Source organism: Oncorhynchus masou, chromosome 25 (assembly GCF_036934945.1).
Source record: "Oncorhynchus masou masou isolate Uvic2021 chromosome 25, UVic_Omas_1.1, whole genome shotgun sequence".
Classification (NCBI taxonomy): Eukaryota; Metazoa; Chordata; class Actinopteri; order Salmoniformes; family Salmonidae; genus Oncorhynchus; species Oncorhynchus masou.
Window position 1 is genome coordinate 16,723,002 of NC_088236.1, and position 17,513 is coordinate 16,740,514.

Here is a 17,513-nt window from a genome sequence, read left to right on the forward strand (position 1 = left end):
TTAATGGACCAAAGAATTGCTTTTCTTTAAAAAAACAAGGACATTTCTAAGTGACCCCAAACTTTTGAACAGTAGTGTACATTTTGCTCTTATTTGTGTCACTCAGATTGTACTTTAGTAGTGGAGATGGTTTTTAGAGTGCTGTATCAGACATCTACAGTTTCTAGTTATATAAACATGCTTTTTCATGTTTATTTTTGTGGCTGTGAGTCGCATTGTACTTTAGAAGGGTTAGAGATGGTACAGTGACTGAATAGTTCTGCAATCTTAGCAACATATGTAAACCTAAAATACACTAGTAGTTCTGGGTCAATGTGAACAAAGGCTTCATATGCTTTGTCAAACATATAGTATTTGGCCCCTCACATGGTTTAAAAAGCTGAATGTGGCCCTTGAGATAAAAAGTTTGCACCCCTGCTTTTAGACATGAAGGTCAGTCAATCTGGAACATTTCAAGAACTTTGATAGTTTCTTCAAGTGCAGTGCAGTCACCGAAAACCATCAAGCGCTATGATGAAAATGGATCTCATGAGGACAGCCACAGGAACTGAAGACCCAGAGTTACCTCTGCTGTGTGTGTGTGTGTGTGTGTGTATGTGTGTGTGTGTGTGTGTGTGTGTGTGTGTGTGTGTGTGTGTGTGTGTGTGTGTGTGTGTGTGTTTGAGAGAGCTTATGGGCCTACTTGACCGATCTCATCCCTCCAGTCCTGTCCAGCTGTTCCCTCATCCCTTCACTGTAATGCCATGAACGACATGTAAGCCCACTATTCAGGAAATGAATTCTTGTGGTAAAAGTACTGACAGGACGTCTCCTCACTGCCATTCTCCTCAGACAGTTGAAAGGAACTCGACTTTTGCACAGAGGAGAGTTGAAACGAAATCAGAGGAGGTGACAGACGTGACGTTATTTCAAGACGGCTTGTGTACAGTTCATCTACTCCCTCTCTTCTTGTTAATGTGCAGTGTTGTCAGTAACTTTATAGGTCAGTCAAAAAATGTGGCTTTTTGCAAAACGTATTAGGGAAAATGTACTTTATGTTTGTTCGCTGTGATATACATGTTGATTGTGATAAAGACGTCATGTGCCACATTTTGCCCACTTTGGATCCTACTCCTTGGTCAAGGGCTGACATTTTAGTTCAATCAGAGGTTAAGGAGGAAATGAAAGATGCCCCAATATTCTGTGAAATTTCACTGTTACATTTTTGGCCCTGGACACTGTGTTTGGGAGCCAAGGTTTTGTGTTTCTGGAATTTTAACTTTCTTCATCGCTGACAGACGATAACAGATCTCTTTTCATAAAAGAGAAAGAACTCCTCCAACTTGTTGCTATCCCACCACTTCTTCCACAGGGGATAGTCCTTCATCTCTCAGTCCTCTCCCGCCCTCAGTCCCAGTTCAGAGGCCCTGTTTTGATTTGGTTCTTTGGTTAGGTATATCAGAGAGAGAAAGAGCAGGTGAGATATGTTATTATTTCTATGTCACACAGATGACTTACTTTAGATCATATGGCTGGGAGGAACTGGTCAGATGAGTTGCTTGTCTGAATAGGATATGATATGCGGCTCACCAGAGAAAACATTCTGAATTGGCTCCGTCTCTGCCTCCCTCTCGGTCTGAGAAAGGAATTTAGACAAATATGTGTAAGCCTTATGACCTTATCACTAAAATAATTTGATTCTGCCTCCAGGATGATAAATAGTCCTTTTGTGTATATTAGAAAAGAAATTGGCAGCCCATGTGATTGTGTGTTTGTGTGTGTGTTGCATGCCACAGTGTGAGTTTATCTGTGCACGAACACACCAAGCGAAGAAGATGAGAGATTATTATGAGGCAGAGAGATGCAACAAATATAAAGGCTTTGCAAGTTAATTACTATAACATCTTTGCAGCATATATAACACAATTTCATAGGGACATGGAAACATTGGGTGCTTTGATTCAATTTAAGTGATTTTCCTATTTCGTTTTGCTATTTCATTTAGCTATTTCACTACACAGTGGGTAGACACTAAAGTGTTCTTAGATGGACTATAATGGCATTACAATGCAGACTGAGTGGTAGGTGAACCCCGAAACGAGTGATGCAAGCTGAGGCTGGATTCTCCTTTAGCTCTGCCATAGTTGTATTGTTATTCACACAGAGTTGTAAAAATATGTCAGGCACACAGACACACATCTGGTCTGATTAGAAAACAAATTATTCTTATGAAACACATGACGATACAACTTCTCATTGCTTACTCTGTCACGTGCTGAAATGGTACACATACCCCTCTCCTAAGCCTGCAGTGGTTAACTGACCAGCAGTCTGCAGACTCCCACACCGCCCAGACTGTGTTCATCAGACAGGCCTCTCAATTACATCAATAACCTCACAGCCTGTGTTTAATCCAGCTGCTAAGAGGGCTTCAGAAACACAACCCTGCTCTGATCAGACCTGACATCTTCTGCTCCTATTCACCTTCGTGCTTTTCCCTCATCCATTTAACCACTGACTCAAAATCTAGCACCTCAACATGACCCTCATTTACATAGATATGAAGGAGTGGATGGGTGTGAGAATTATGATGGAAACTCAACCTATTATAATATATTTTTTTTACCTTTATTTACCTTGGCAAGTCAGTTAAGAACCAATTCTCATTTACAATGAAAGCAGGTTAACTGCCTTGTTCAGGGGCAGAACAACAGATTTTTACCTTGTCAGCTCAGGGACTTGATCTAGCAACCTTTTGATTACTGTTCCAACACTCTAACCACTAGGCTACCTGCCACCCAAACATAAACAAACAACTAAAGAGTGGTGCTAGGACAATATTTCTCACCGCTAGCTTAGAAGGCCCTGCATGTCTCCTAAAAAAAGACAGGTGTTGAACTTCAAGATGATGTATTATATTGGCTCCATGTGTGAGAGCAAGTCCACAAGTCAACCATCTCTGTGGACTAGTTCTTTCTCATCTAATATATGACCTGGGATCTCTCTCTCTCTCTCTGTTCTACTCTCCATGTGGACCAGTTCTCTGTCTGATCTAGGATCTGTAGACTGTATCTTTCAGATCCTCCCTTTTCTTTCTGTCTGTCTCTCTCTCTCGTGCTCTCTCTCTCGGTCGGATCTGTGTTTCTGTAGCTCTCTGAACGTTCTTTCTCCTTCTGTGCTCCTCTCTATGGACTAGTTCTCTCTGATCTAGGATCTGTGCTCTTAAACTGCTCTGTCGATTCCCCCCACTGATTCCTCTCACTTTCCCGCTGTAGGATTACCACTCAGGTGTATCACTCCTTACAGTGACCCACCCTCCTTTACTTCAACTCTCTCTCTCTATTCTCATCATCTCCTCTCCTCTCGGGTTCACAGAGGAGAGGAGTTCTGTCTGTGTGTGTGTGTGTGTGTGTGTGTGTGTGTGCGTGTGTGTGTGTGTGTGTGTGTTCAGTATGAGTTCTTGTGTATGTGTGTTTAAAGTGCTGTCGCAGGGATCCTCAGAGGCTGTATGAGAGCTGTATGGGTCACTGGACCTTTCTCTCTCCTGTGCCAACCCTCATCGCTTCTGCTTTGGCATGAAAGAAAAATATCAGTGACACTTCACTTGAGCCATCTGTCATACAGCCTCAGAGCTGTCTATGCTGACAGACTCGTCTTTTTCTCTCTAAACGGAGTGATGGAAAAAAAAGTGTATTGAGTTTGAAGGTTAGCCGCAGAGGCATTATTGGCTCAGTGCGTGGTGGTGTGTGCTAAGCTGTTTGAGGTGAAACCAGATCAATACTTTTCATATTTTACAGCAGAGTGCTATTGAGCTGAAGACGTTGCTTTACATTGTCTCTGTGTTTCAATAAAAACCTTGTTATTACAATAACTGAAGTATACTGTCTGACAACACCATTTTCTCCTCTTCTCTCTTCAACTCTCCACTCCTCTCCTTCCCTTTCCTCTCTACTCCTCTCATCTCTTCCCCACTCCGCTCCTTTCTTCACTCATCCCCTCTCTCCCCCTCTCATTTCTCCTCTTCTCTCTACCCCTCCGCTCCTTTCTTCACTCCTCCCTTCTCTCCCCCTCTCATTTCTCCTCTTCTCTCTACCCCTCTGCTCTCCTTTTCACTCCTCCCCATTCCAGAAAACCCTTCTGTCCAGACAAGAGGGGAATGAAGACCAAAGAGGGACTGTCAGAAAGAAAGTGACAGAGGAAAAGAGACATCCTCAGAACTATTTTTGCCGTTCCACTTTGTGTTCAGAGACTAGACATGTTTGACAGGTCAGTGCGTGTGAGGAATATCCCAAAATGTTCTTCTCTGCAAACAAGTAGGCTAAAAAAGGACAACATTCTTTTAAAAGTATGAGTTTGTACGTACTGTGTTTATCTGCATTTTGAGTTATGCCCAGACTGCATCTGTTGAGCATTAGCCAACATTAGGAGCAGACCAAAGAAACTTCCAAGGTACCAAGTGTTACAGATACAAGTATCCTGTGTGTGTATCCTGTGTGTGTGTTTCTTTTCTCTCCTTCTCCCCTCACAGGTGAAAATCATCACTCCCCAATCAGTCAACAATCATCAATCAGAAGACACACCTCCTCCTGTTTCCTACCCAATCACCGTTCCTTTCCCTTTGTTTAAAACCCCTGTCAGTTGTTTGCTGTAAAAAAGCTCAATCTCTCTGTAAATACCATGTCTGTAGGTCTCTCTGTTTCACGCTCTCTTTGTGTATTGACCTCTCTTTTGTTTGAGCACCTCCATAGCACTTTGTCATCACCTGTGAGTATTGTTTCGGTTATGGTGTTTGTTTGTTTACCGGTGGGAAAAGGGGGAACCAAGACAAGTCGCCCATGGGCATACACTACCCGTAGGTAAACTTTGTTAAATACACTAGTTAGAGCTGGGCAGACCACCCACTGTATTTTTGGTTAGTTAGTTAGCTGTTGTTAAAGTAGGCTAGTCTAGCTTAGGGGTTTTTTGAATACCTATTGTTTCTTTCCTTGGGTCCAGCTCAGCCCATTTTCCTGCTCCCCCCATTACCGTGTGTTTTACAATAAACCCTGAGTTTGACGGTAGATTTCAGTTGTCGTGGTTATTTCGTTCTCACTTTTACTTTGTCACTATTATCAATTGCATGAGTTATGTTACGGTTCTCATTACCATCCCCCCCTAGACTGTCGGGCCAAAAGGTATTCGTAACACCAAGACTTCATCAGATGTAGTGATGCTTCATACATTTCATTGTCTGACTAGACAGAGATTGTCTCATTGGCCAGCATTAGGGTGAGATGTTAATCTTTGGTGAGTCCATTGGTGATTTGATAGAGGGATTTGGCAGTCAGTTGTGTGCGTGTATACCTGTTTGTGCTTGTGTGTGTTTTGGTGAGAGACAGACTGCTGGCTGGTGATTTTGATGTTTAGGTTGTCAGTCAGTTGGCCAGTGTTGTTATACATGTCTTCTACACTGGGCCACGTCTGTACCCTACAACTTACTGTGTTTATACGCTTGTCTTCTACAATATCTTCTACAACCTGTTACCATCCCTGGCACCTCCGTCTCAACTCTCATACACTACTGCTGCAAGAATCTTCATCATCCTTGTCACCATCTGTGTGTGCACCCCACAGTGCTGCGGTTGCCATTTATTTCCTGGGCCCTGACTGAACCGAGGAAATGATGTCATTGTTAATGTGTTGAACCTAATCATCCTCTCACTCCGGACAGTGAATACAGAGCGCTCCAACATTTTGGTTCTCCAATCTGCTTCTTCCTCTCCCAGGTACGAGAGACACACAGTTCAGCCTGCCTCGTCAGATTCTAATCATGGAATAAAAGCCTGGGATGAAGGTGATGTATGTCGAGCAGCATAGGCACCATGCTCAAATGCTCCTTCGTATGAGTAGGGGAAATGAGTTATGGAAAAGCATGGATGTGTGAGGTGCGATAATGTTTAGCAGGATAAATTATGCCTGGGTTTTCATTGTCGTGCATAAAAATGACAAATTAAGGCTTGAATCCACTAGGATGATATGATGAGACAATTAGTCGTGTGAAATCCTACCTGGTCTGATTCTAGAAAAGTGGTTATTTTGCAGACAGAGGAACTACCGAGACTCAGATTTCTAGGTCTAAGGGCTTCTAAATGACTCATTGCCCCCACACATTACCCTGTGGAACAACCTGATTAGGAATTTGTCCCTAACGAGTCTGTCCTGAATAGGTAGAGGGAATATAAATGACATTATGTATAGCATACATAGGTATGGAAATGTGACTACTTCTATGTCCATATGCCTTTGGTTTATCCAAGACACTATTCAGTCTTATCAACACATATAATAATAATAAAGGCACTTTTTGTTTAGCAGTTGGTGGTTTGGTTTTTCTATACCAGTGGTTTTGAAACTGTTCTGTGAACCACCAAAAGATTTAGACATTTTCTCCAGACCCACTGAATGTTTCTGGTGGCGACCCAAGCACCCTGGTGAGGCTAAATGCTGAAACATGTTGATTAGAAATAAGTATTACACATCGCCAAGACTTGAAATACTTGGCTATGGCCAATTGGACAAAAAAACTCCTGAGGGCACTCACAAGTGTTGCTATGGTTTCGGTAGATACTAATGTAGATATTGTTGCTGCAACAGCTACAGTACGTGACTTGCCAAAAATATTGCTGTGCTTAACCACACTGTTACCATAGATACATTGCTTTACTATCAATATTTGAATCATGAGCTTGTTTCATGATAATACAGGGACATTCCAAACAGAAATATTATTGAACTCCATGTGTGAAGTTCACTTGAGGGCAGAGAAGGTTTGGAGCCAGTTACTTTACACTAATCATCAAAACAACATAAAACATAGTTGTGTTGTGTGCCACAAACAACACATCCACACAATGACCTCACCTCATGCCTCCACTTCTGCAATGTTGGTCAGTATAGTTGTATAATTAGAGGCCTGTGTTGTTCTGCTACAGTATTGACATATTTAAGTCAACATAAATATGTTCCTATATGTTTTCTGGCTCAGTAGAAAATGACAAGCTGTTTGGGTGTGTTTGGGTGGCTATATAGAGCGTGTTCTCCAACATTGAGAACCAACAGCATCCCTTTCCAGTTGAGGGTGTGGAGAGAATCAAGTGAGAAAGTTAGGTTTGACTGACACTGCTACTCCCTCCCTGGTGGTGAGATGGAGAAAGTATCAGGTCTTAAAGACTCACACATAAATAAGAACTCCGGGTTTATTTTATTTGCTTAATTATTTATTTAACATGATCCAATATGTATGTAGTTTACCCAAAATAGTCAAGCAACACATTTTGACCACTACTATATAGGGGAGCAGTGTGGAAGGAGAAAGAGGTTGGAGGGAGAAGCAAACAAGAGAGAAAAAGTTGAGCATTATGGCACATTAGAGAGAGAGAGAGAGAGAGAGAGAACAAACACACACTTACATAATGATTGAGTTCCTGAGCAATAACCTTGTGGTGGAAGGTGGAGTTGTAAAACAGATTGGAAAACCGAGGTGTGTGTGACAGAGAGATTGCACTCGCGTGAGAGAGAGAGAGAGAGACAGAGAGAGAGAGAGAGAACAGAAAATGTCACACAGGCAGTGAATGAGTCCTGAAGAGGTGCGGTAAGAGAAGAGACATGCAGTATAGGCCAGGGCAGAAGTGTAACAGGCCAATCTGTCTGTCCCTTTGTAGAAGAGAGAGGCTGGGCTTGGAGTAAGATGGGGCTGTGAAGGGGAGAAGGACTCAGTGGAAACTAAACTGACATACAGCGGAGAGGGGAGAGAGACATGTTATAGAGATGGGCTTGTATAGAGGACAATGGTTTTAAACTGGTTGGTAGCCTTGGAATCCTGTTAACTGACAGCACAGGAGGTCGGTGGCACCTTAATTGGGGAGGATGGGCTCGTGGTAATGGCTGGAGTGGAATCAGTTGAATGGTACCAAATACATCAAACACATGGTTTGATTTAATTTAATTCGCTCCCTTCCAACCATTATTATGAGCCGTCCTCCCCTCAGCAGCCTCAACTGATTGACAGCTGGTGGGCTGCAGAGGAGTTGGTATCGAGCACAGGTTGGGTCACAGGTTAAAGAGGTCAGATAAACCTTTTGAAAAAATGACAAACTTCAAATTAAAGTTGGTCACAAAAAATAGATGAGACTAGAGAGATAGGAAAAGAGGTGAGACTAGTGAGATAGTAAGAAAAGAGGTGAGCCTAGAGAGATAAGAAAAGAGATGAGACGAGAGAGAAAAAGAGGTGAGACTAGAGAGAGAAAAAGAGGTGAGACTAGAGAGAGAAAAAGAGGTGAGACTAGAGAGAGAAAAAGAGGTGAGACTAGAGAGAGAAAAAGAGGTGAGACTAGAGAGAGAAAAAGAGGTGAGACTAGAGAGAGAGTAAGAAAAAGAGGTGAGACTAGAGAGAGAGTAAGAAAAGAGGTGAGACTAGAGAGAGAGTAAGAAAAGAGGTGAGACTGGAGAGAGAGTAAGAAAAGAGGTGAGACTAGAGAGAGAGTAAGAAAAGAGGTGAGACTAGAGAGAGAGAGAAAGAAAAGAGGTGAGACTAGAGAGAGAGAGTAAGAAAAGAGGTGAGACTAGAGAGATAGTAAGAAAAGAGGTGAGACTAGAGAGATAGTAAGAAAAGAGGTGAGACTAGAGAGAGAGTGAGAAAAGAGGTGAGACTTGAGAGATAGTAAGAAGAGGTGAGCCTAGAGAGATAGTAAGAAAAGAGGTAAGAAAAGAGGTGAGACTAGAGAGATATGGAAATAGATCAGAAAAGAGGTGAGCCTAGAAAGATAGGAAAAGAGATAGAACAAGAGGGATGGGAGGGACCAGGGGCATTAACATGCAGTGGAGGGAGGAGCGGATGCAAGGGTGGGGGTAGACAAGAACGATGGTCGAAAGGTGAGGAGCGGAGCGACAGACAGACACAAACAGACAGAGTGAGATAGAGAGTAGAGGACAAGGTGGGAGAGGGACACTGCTAATCCACAGGTTTGACCTTGCAGACAGATTGAGTCTGTGGTCTCAGTGTGTGTGTGTTTGTAAGCGTGCCTGTGTGTGCATGTGTGCACGCTTGTGTGGTGATGTGTATCCAGGTTGGTGTGTGTGTATGTGTGTATGTGTGTATGTACGTGTGTGTGTATATGTGTGCATGTGTGTGTCTGTAGGCATGCCTGTGCGCTTGTGTGGGCTTGTGTGTTTCCAGGTCGGTGTGCGTCTGTTTGTGTGTGGGTAGGCGCGCATGTTGTTATGTGTGTTGTTATACACACAACAGACCAGGTGCCTCCATCAGTCAGACTATAACAGACCAGTGCCTCCATCAGTCAGACTATAACAGACCAGGGCCTCCATCAGTCAGACTATAACAGACCAGTCAGTGACTACAACAGACCAGCCTCCATCAGTCAGCACCAGCCTCCATCTGTACAACAGACCAGGGCCTCCATCAGTCAGACTACAACAGACCAGGCTGGAGCCTCCATCAGTCAGACTACAAGACCAGGGCCTCCATCAGTCAGACTACAACAGACACCCATCAGTCAGACTACAACCGGGGCCTCCATCCATCAGACCAGCCTCCATCAGTATACAACAGACCAGGGACTCCATCAGACCAGGAACTCCATCAGTCAGGGCCTCCATCAGTCAGACTACAACAGACCAGGGCCTCCATCAGTCAGACTTCAGAGCAATAATACCTCTCTATTCTCTGTCTTCATCAGATAGCAGGTTTTAACATACCTGTTAAGCACTACAACCACTGTGAAGTTGGCCGCTGTGGTTAGGGAGAGCCAAATACACAAAGGTCTCTACCACTAGTGAGTACATAGTGGATGGTATCTTAATGACGACTTTCTCTATGATCTTAAATCAACCAATAGGTGATGAGACCTGTGTGTTGTTGTAATGCCTACTCTCATATCTAGGCCTCTACCAAATGTTAATGAATGATATTTGATGAATGACGCCCATAGTCCCGATGTACCTCCTCCTGTTTCCTCTGACAATAACCAATCCACCTAGCCACCTGTCTGATCGACTGTCACTCACAGCCCACAATGATCTACCTGCGAGCGTTTAGTTGTCTATAGTCACAGCCCACCTGATCTACCTGCTAGAGTTTAGCTGTCTATAGTCACAGCCCACCTGATCTACCTGCTAGAGTTTAGTTGTCTATAGTCACAGCCCACCTGATCTACCTGCTAGAGTTTAGCTGTCTATAGTCACAGCCCACCTGATCTACCTGCTAGAGTTTAGTTGTCTATAGTCACAGCCCACCTGACCTACCTTCTAGAGTATAGTTGTCTATAGTCACAGCCCACCTGATCTACCTGCTAGAGTTTAGCTGTTTATAGTCACAGCCCACCTGATCTACCTGCTAGAGTTTAGCTGTTTATAGTCACAGCCCACCTGATCTACCTGCTAGAGTTTAGCTGTTTATAGTCACAGCCCACCTGATCTACCCTCTAGTGTTAAGTTGTTTATAGTCAAACGGTCAATAATGATGTGACCTGGTTTGAGGTGTAAAAATAGTCAGTGTTGGCCCAAACATAATTAACACCATCGCTCAGCAGAGCTCCAATAACCGGCTGTCAGCCCACATGAGCGATCGCTCTTCAGCTCGTCCGACAGAGGAATATTGTTCGTCCAAAGACCACTTCATCATGTACATCATCCACAGATACACTCCCTGTATGGTTCGTAATCTCTGCCAAACACTGCTCCCTCTTTATTGATGTCTTTAGAAATAATGTGAGTTTTGAAAACGAAAACTAGTGTTTGCTGGGCATGCAACACATTTATCTGCTTACTTTCTGTTTACCCTCTCTTCTTAATGTCTCCCCTCTATTCCGTTTTTATCTATCTCTTTCTCCTCTCTCTGCCTGCCCTCCCCATTTCCTCAATCTCTCTCATCTGTCCCTATTTCTCTCCCTCTCTTTTCCTCCCGCCATCTCTTTCCCTCTCTCCCTATTTTCCCTCTATCCCTCTCCATGTGCTCTAGTCAGTCTTAGCCTCAGTAGATAATAAACTCTATTAGGTAGAAGGTCCTCAGAGTTCACACTCCTCCTATAAGGCCAGAGCCAAACTCTGGACAGACGCTAAGTCTTTCCCATTGGCCACGACTGCTCTACCATTCCGTGGGCGTTCCGCTGGCATTCCACTTAGTAAGGTAAGTTCTGAAAGGCAACCACTTAGAATGGATCTTCCCTGTCCTGGCATTCCACAGCTGAAGACCTACTGCCAAGATCACTGATTGAAACCTCCTTCAGTCTTCCTGTCACTACCTCTGCTCTCCCCCTCTCTCCCCCTTTTCTCCCCTCTCTCCACACCCCAGACTCTAATAAATCAGCTCCCTAGAGAAAGGGGGCGGGGGGGGGGGAGATCTGGAGGATAGGGAGAAAACGGTAGAGAGAAAGAAAGACAGAGAAATAGAGTGGGTAAGTTCTTCTTCAGAATGTGAATGGTTCTTGGCACTCCACAGCACAAACAAGCCATTCTGATGGAGAGGGTGTTGTTGTTTTTTCTACATTGGGCTCTTGTTGACCTGACCTTAAACGCTACAGAGTACATTTCTAACAGCTCTCCGGCTAACTATAACTCCACATATACAACTCTCCAAACTTTTTCCTCATCACTCTATAGTTCTACAATACCAAGAGTCATCTATTATGCTGTTTGAATGCTTCAGATAATTGGGTCCCTATATTGTTGTTTTAGAAATTCTATGATAGAATTGATTGGACAATTTGTGAACTTGAAGAGTTTAATTTAAGGGAACTGAATTGCACAGACATGAAAAAAATGCCTTTATCCGTAACATCAATGAACAACATGTTTCTCATCTCAAGTTGGTAAATTAAGGTCCATTCATATTGGAACAAATGGCTCTTTCCTTGGGCTGTTGAGTCCATTCATTTCTACAGAGAGGAGTTTAGCTGATTAGGAAGAAGAGGGTGGCTGATTTGATCTATTGTTCATAGCTGAGTCGAGCATCAGCTCATGTGTTCTTGTTTTCATGACCTGTCATTCACTCATCATGCATGCACACACATCTGTTTTAATTTTTTCTTTTGTGGAATGCAGTGTTTGGTTTTTGCCAGAGATAATGGTACCCATCTCATCCATAAAGTTATACTTTGGACTCATATGTCCAAAGAAATGCTTCCAAAAGTCTTCCAGGTGCTTTTGGACAAACTTGAGTCAACGTTTTGGACGAGATGGGTCTGGCGAAAACCAAACACTGCATTCCACAGTAAGAACCTCATGGTGATGCTTTGCTGCCTCAGAACCTGGACGACTCGCCTTAATAGAAGGAAGCCATCTGTTTGTGAGCTGACGCTCAAGCATAACTCGGTCATGCCGCAAGACAATCAAGTCTACATGAAAATGGCTAAAAAGCAACAAATCTGACATTTTGGAATGGCCTAATCAAAGTCCAGACCTAATCCCAATTGAGATGTTGGGGCAGGACTTGAAATGAGCAGTTCATGCTAGAAAACCCACAAATGTCACTGAGTTAACTGAGCAAAAATAGAGAAGATCAGAAAGTGGGAAAACACTTTTTCACGGCTCTGTATGTCTTACATCTTCCTTTCTGCCTATACATGCATTCTATTTCACTGTGCCAAAAGAATGAAAATAGAAGACTTTTAGTACGCTGTGAAGAGGAACCCTGTAAAGATCCTGTATGTAATGTACTGTATTTGGGCCTTACAGTACAGAATCCTCATAGACAGAGTCGAGGTGCTTCAGTCAACCTGTACTTACCTACCCATAGATCCACATGTTGTTCTCAGAATTCTATGTCCTCCGGGGGTGAAGGAGGAAGAAGACGATTACTGTGTGCCTCTGCCTTTCCAATGGGCACCAGGGCCAATGTATGCTTTGGTTGGAACCCTCGGCCCAACATAAATTGGGGCGTCTGTGAGTGTGCCGTCTGTCAGTGTGCCTGCGCCTTTCTGCTTTGGTCAGTGAGTCAGTTGCTTTATTGTCTCTCTCCTTGATGACCTTCTATTCAAAGCCCCTTAAACACACTCACATGCAGGATTCAGAACTACCTCCTTCACAATAGGAACAAAACATTTATTTAACTATGCAAGTCAGTTATTTTCAATGACTGCGTAGGAACAGTGGGTTAACTGCCTGTTCAGGGGCAGAATGACAGATTTGAACTTTGTCAGCTCGGGGGTTTGAACTGGCAACCTTCCGGTTACTAGTCCAACACTCTAACCACAAGGCTACCCTGGCGCCCACATAATGTCAGTAGTAAGTCATTAACATGGAGATAGGAATACCATAACACATTTAACATAATGTCAGTAGTAAGTCATTAACATGGAGATAGGAATACCATAACACATTCCAAGGCTACCCTGGCGCCCACATAATGTCAGTAGTAAGTCATTAACATGGAGATAGGAATACCATAACACATTCCAAGGCTACCCTGGCGCCCACATAATGTCAGTAGTAAGTCATTAACATGGAGATAGGAATACCATAACACATTCCAAGGCTACCCTGGCGCCCACATAATGTCAGTAGTAAGTCATTAACATGGAGATAGGAATACCATAACACATTCCAAGGCTACCCTGGCGCCCACATAATGTCAGTAGTAAGTCATTAACATGGAGATAGGAATACCATAACACATTCCAAGTTGTCCTCAATGACTCAAATCTAGGAATCCTTCTTGCCGCATCAGATGGCACAAAATGGGGGAGAAAAGAGAACCTGTTGGGGCTAGGGGGGCACAAGGAGTTCCCTAAAGGGAACACCCCCTCCCATTCAGCTGAAACAAATATTCTTTAGAAATATTTAACTTTCACATATTAATCTACCCATCGTGTCCGATTAAAAAAAATAATAATAATAATAATTTACAGGGAAAACACAACATATATTTATGTTAGATGACCACCAAATTCAAAAGCACACAGAGCAATATTTCACAGTCACAAAAGCATAAATATAGATATATATAAAATGATATATATAAAATAGATATATAGATATAGATATATATAGATATATATAAAATGAATCACTAACCTTTGATTATCTCCATCAGATGACACTCATAGGACATCATGTTATACATGTATTGTGTGTTTTGTTCGATAATGTGCATATATAGACTTGATTACACACAGGTGGATTGTATTTATCATCATTAGTCATTTAGGTCAACATTGGATCATTCAGAGATCCTCACTGAACTTCTGGAGAGAGTTTGATGCACTGAAAGTAAAGGGGCTAAATAATTTTGCACGTCCAATTTTTCAGTGTTTGATTTGTTAAAAAAGTTTTGAAATATCCAATAAATGTCGTTCCACTTCATGATTGTGTCCCACTTGTTGTTGATTTTCACAAAAGCATGCAGTTTTATATCTTTATGTTTGAAGCCTGAAATGTGGCAAAAGGTCTCAAAGTTCAAGGGGGCTGAATACTTTCGCAAGGCACTATATATATATAGAGTGGGTAAGTTATATATATATATATATATATATAAAAATCTCAGTTTACATTTGCTCATTACGTGCTATAATGTTTTGATTCCAACGCATCCGGTGATTTTGCAGAAATACTCACAATAAACAGTGATAAAAGATGCAAGTGATATTCACATAATTAAAGATAAATGTATCCTCTATGCAACCGCTGTGTCAGATTTTTTTTCTAAACTTTACAGAAAAATAATAATCTGAGAACGGCGCTCAGAACCCAAATAAATAGCTGCCATTTTGGCGTCAACAGAAGCTACAAAAAACACTATAAATATTCACTTACCTTTGAATATCTTCATCAGAAGGCAGTTCCAGGAATCCCAGTTTGACAATAAATGACTGATTTGTTCCATAAAATTCCAAAAAGCCCATAATTTAGCCATTTAGCTTGTTCAGCCCAGCATTCAATCCTCAAAAAGCACGAGCAATTCCTCCAGACAAAAACTCAAAAAGATCCGTTACAGATCGTAGAAACAAGTCAAATGATGTATGCAATCCATATAAGAAAAGCATAGGAACGCAAGAACACTCTCGTGACCGCGCGTAATGAAACCGAGGCTTTCTGCCAGACCACCCACTTAAAGAGCTATTATGAGCCCCATCTTTATAGTAGAATCATACAACCAGAATCTAAAGATGGTGACATCTTGTAGAAGCCCTAGCAAGTGCATTCTCATTCATATCTAAGGTGGACATAATTTGGCACTGTTTTCAAAATTGAGTTCTCACTTCCTGTTTGGATTTCTTCTCAGGTTTTTGTCTGCCATCTGTTATACTCACAGACATAATTCAAACAGTTTTAGAAACTTCAGAGTGTTTTCTATCCACCAGTAATAATACTATGCATATATTCCCATCTGGGAAAGAGTAGGAGGCTGTTTATTCTGGGCATGCCTTTCATCCAAAAGTGAAAATGCTGCCCCCTAGCCTCAACAGATTCTCTTTAGTTCATTTTCCTCTGTTACAGTGTTGAATAACAGTGGTTAGCGCCCAAATTGAAGTAAGGCAGTGTTTCATTGTGCCGGTTCCTGTCCATTGAGCAGTGATTCATTCCCAAAGTAGAACTGGATTCAGTGGTGCGTGTGCATGCATGTCTTTATGCTTGTGTTTCAGTCTGTGTGTGTGTGTAACTGCAAAAAATGGTGTCTGAGGTCTCAAAGCTAATCCGCTAAGGAGAAGCCTGTGATGATTACATGTTTCATGTTGGTCATGTCAATGTACAGACTCACTCAACCGTCCACACAGAGTGGAGAGAGAGGGGACGAGAAGGAGTGAAAGCCCATGACAGGCAGTCGGAGGGAGACAATTGAACTGTGAGATGTTACATTTTACTGTCTGCTTGGTCGATGCTAGACAACATGGAGCAGAGCTGTCCTTTTTTCCCTCTTCTTTTGCTACATTGGCTGCCAGACAAATGCTTGATTCCATTTAGAATGTGACAGAGGTCACTGGAGAAAGGAGAGAGCAAAGTGGGGCCAGGAGAGGATAGAGAGGAGAGAGGGGTGACCTGGGCTTCCTGTAAACTTTAATGTCTATTACCTCTGTGGATGTGATGTAGCTCCCCAAGACGACAAGGTAAAAAACTGTCGTTCTGCCCCTGAACAAGGCAGTTATCATAGTAAATAAGAATTTATTCTTAACTGACTTGCCTATTTATATTAAGGTTCAATTAAAAAAAATACTGTAGAGGGCCATAAAAATATGATGACAGTCATCTACCCCCAGATTAGATGTTTCACATTCTTCTGAGAGAGTTCAATTAATCCCCCTCTAGATATGTAGCGTGTTCAGAATCACCAGTGACCACATTTGGTTCCTTGGAAGTTGTGGGAACGCAAGTTTTTGGTTTCCCATCGGTACTTGGAATGAAGCAGTAGGTTTCCTGACCGTTGAAAACATCACCTGTTCTAGGAACATTAATTGTTAACTTCTTGAAACTCCCCAACCCGGATCCGGGTTTGTGACTAAAGCCTCAGGCTCATTAGCATAACGCAACGTTAACGATTTCTGAAAATCGCAAATAAAATGAAAATAATGCTTCTGCTCTCAAGCTTAGCCTTTTCTTAACAACACTGTCATCTCAGATTTTCAAAATATGCTTTTGAACCATAGAAATTGACTAGCATAGCATTTTGAGTAGCATGTAGCACGCAACATTTTCACAAAAACCAGATAACCAAATAAATAAAATCATTTACCTTTGAAGAGCTTCTGATGTTTTCAATGAGGAGACTCTCAGTTACATACCAAATGCGCAGTGTTTCCTGAAAGCGTCTGTGTGTAGGAGAAATCGTTCCGTTTTCTACATTGCGTCTGGCTACCGAAACGAACCGAAAATGCAGTCACCTACAACGTAAAACTTTTTCCGGATTAACTACATAATATCGACCGAAACATGGCAAACGTTGTTTGGAATCAGTCCTCAAGGTGTTTTTTCACATATCTCTTCATTGACATGCAGTTCGTGGAAGCTTGCTTTACTCTCTGTATCGTATGGAAAAATACTGGCAGGTGACTTTTGCGCACCAATTTCGGCGCAGGACACCGGGCGGACACATGGTAAATGTGGTCTCTTATGGTCAATCTTCCAATGATCTGCCTACAAATACGTCACAATGCTGCAGACACCTTGGGGAAACGACAGAAAGGGCAGACTTACTCCTCTCGCGTTCACAGCCATATAAGGAGACCATGGAAAACAGAGCCTCAAAAAAAATCCTTGTCATTTCCTGGATGCCATCTCATCTTGGTTTTGCCTGAAGCTCACGTTATAGGGCACGCACAGAGAAGATCTTTGTATTTCTGGACACGTCAGAGTGTTTTCTTTCGAACGGTGGCAAATTATATGCATAGTCGAGCATCTTTTTGTGACAAAATATCTTGTTTAAAACGGAACGTTTTTCATCCAAAAATAAAATAGCGCCCCTATATAGATGTCTGAGAATGAATATTATAAAGTTGAGTTTTTAATTAACTTTCTGAGAATGGCATTTAGGTTAAAACCAGTTATGCATT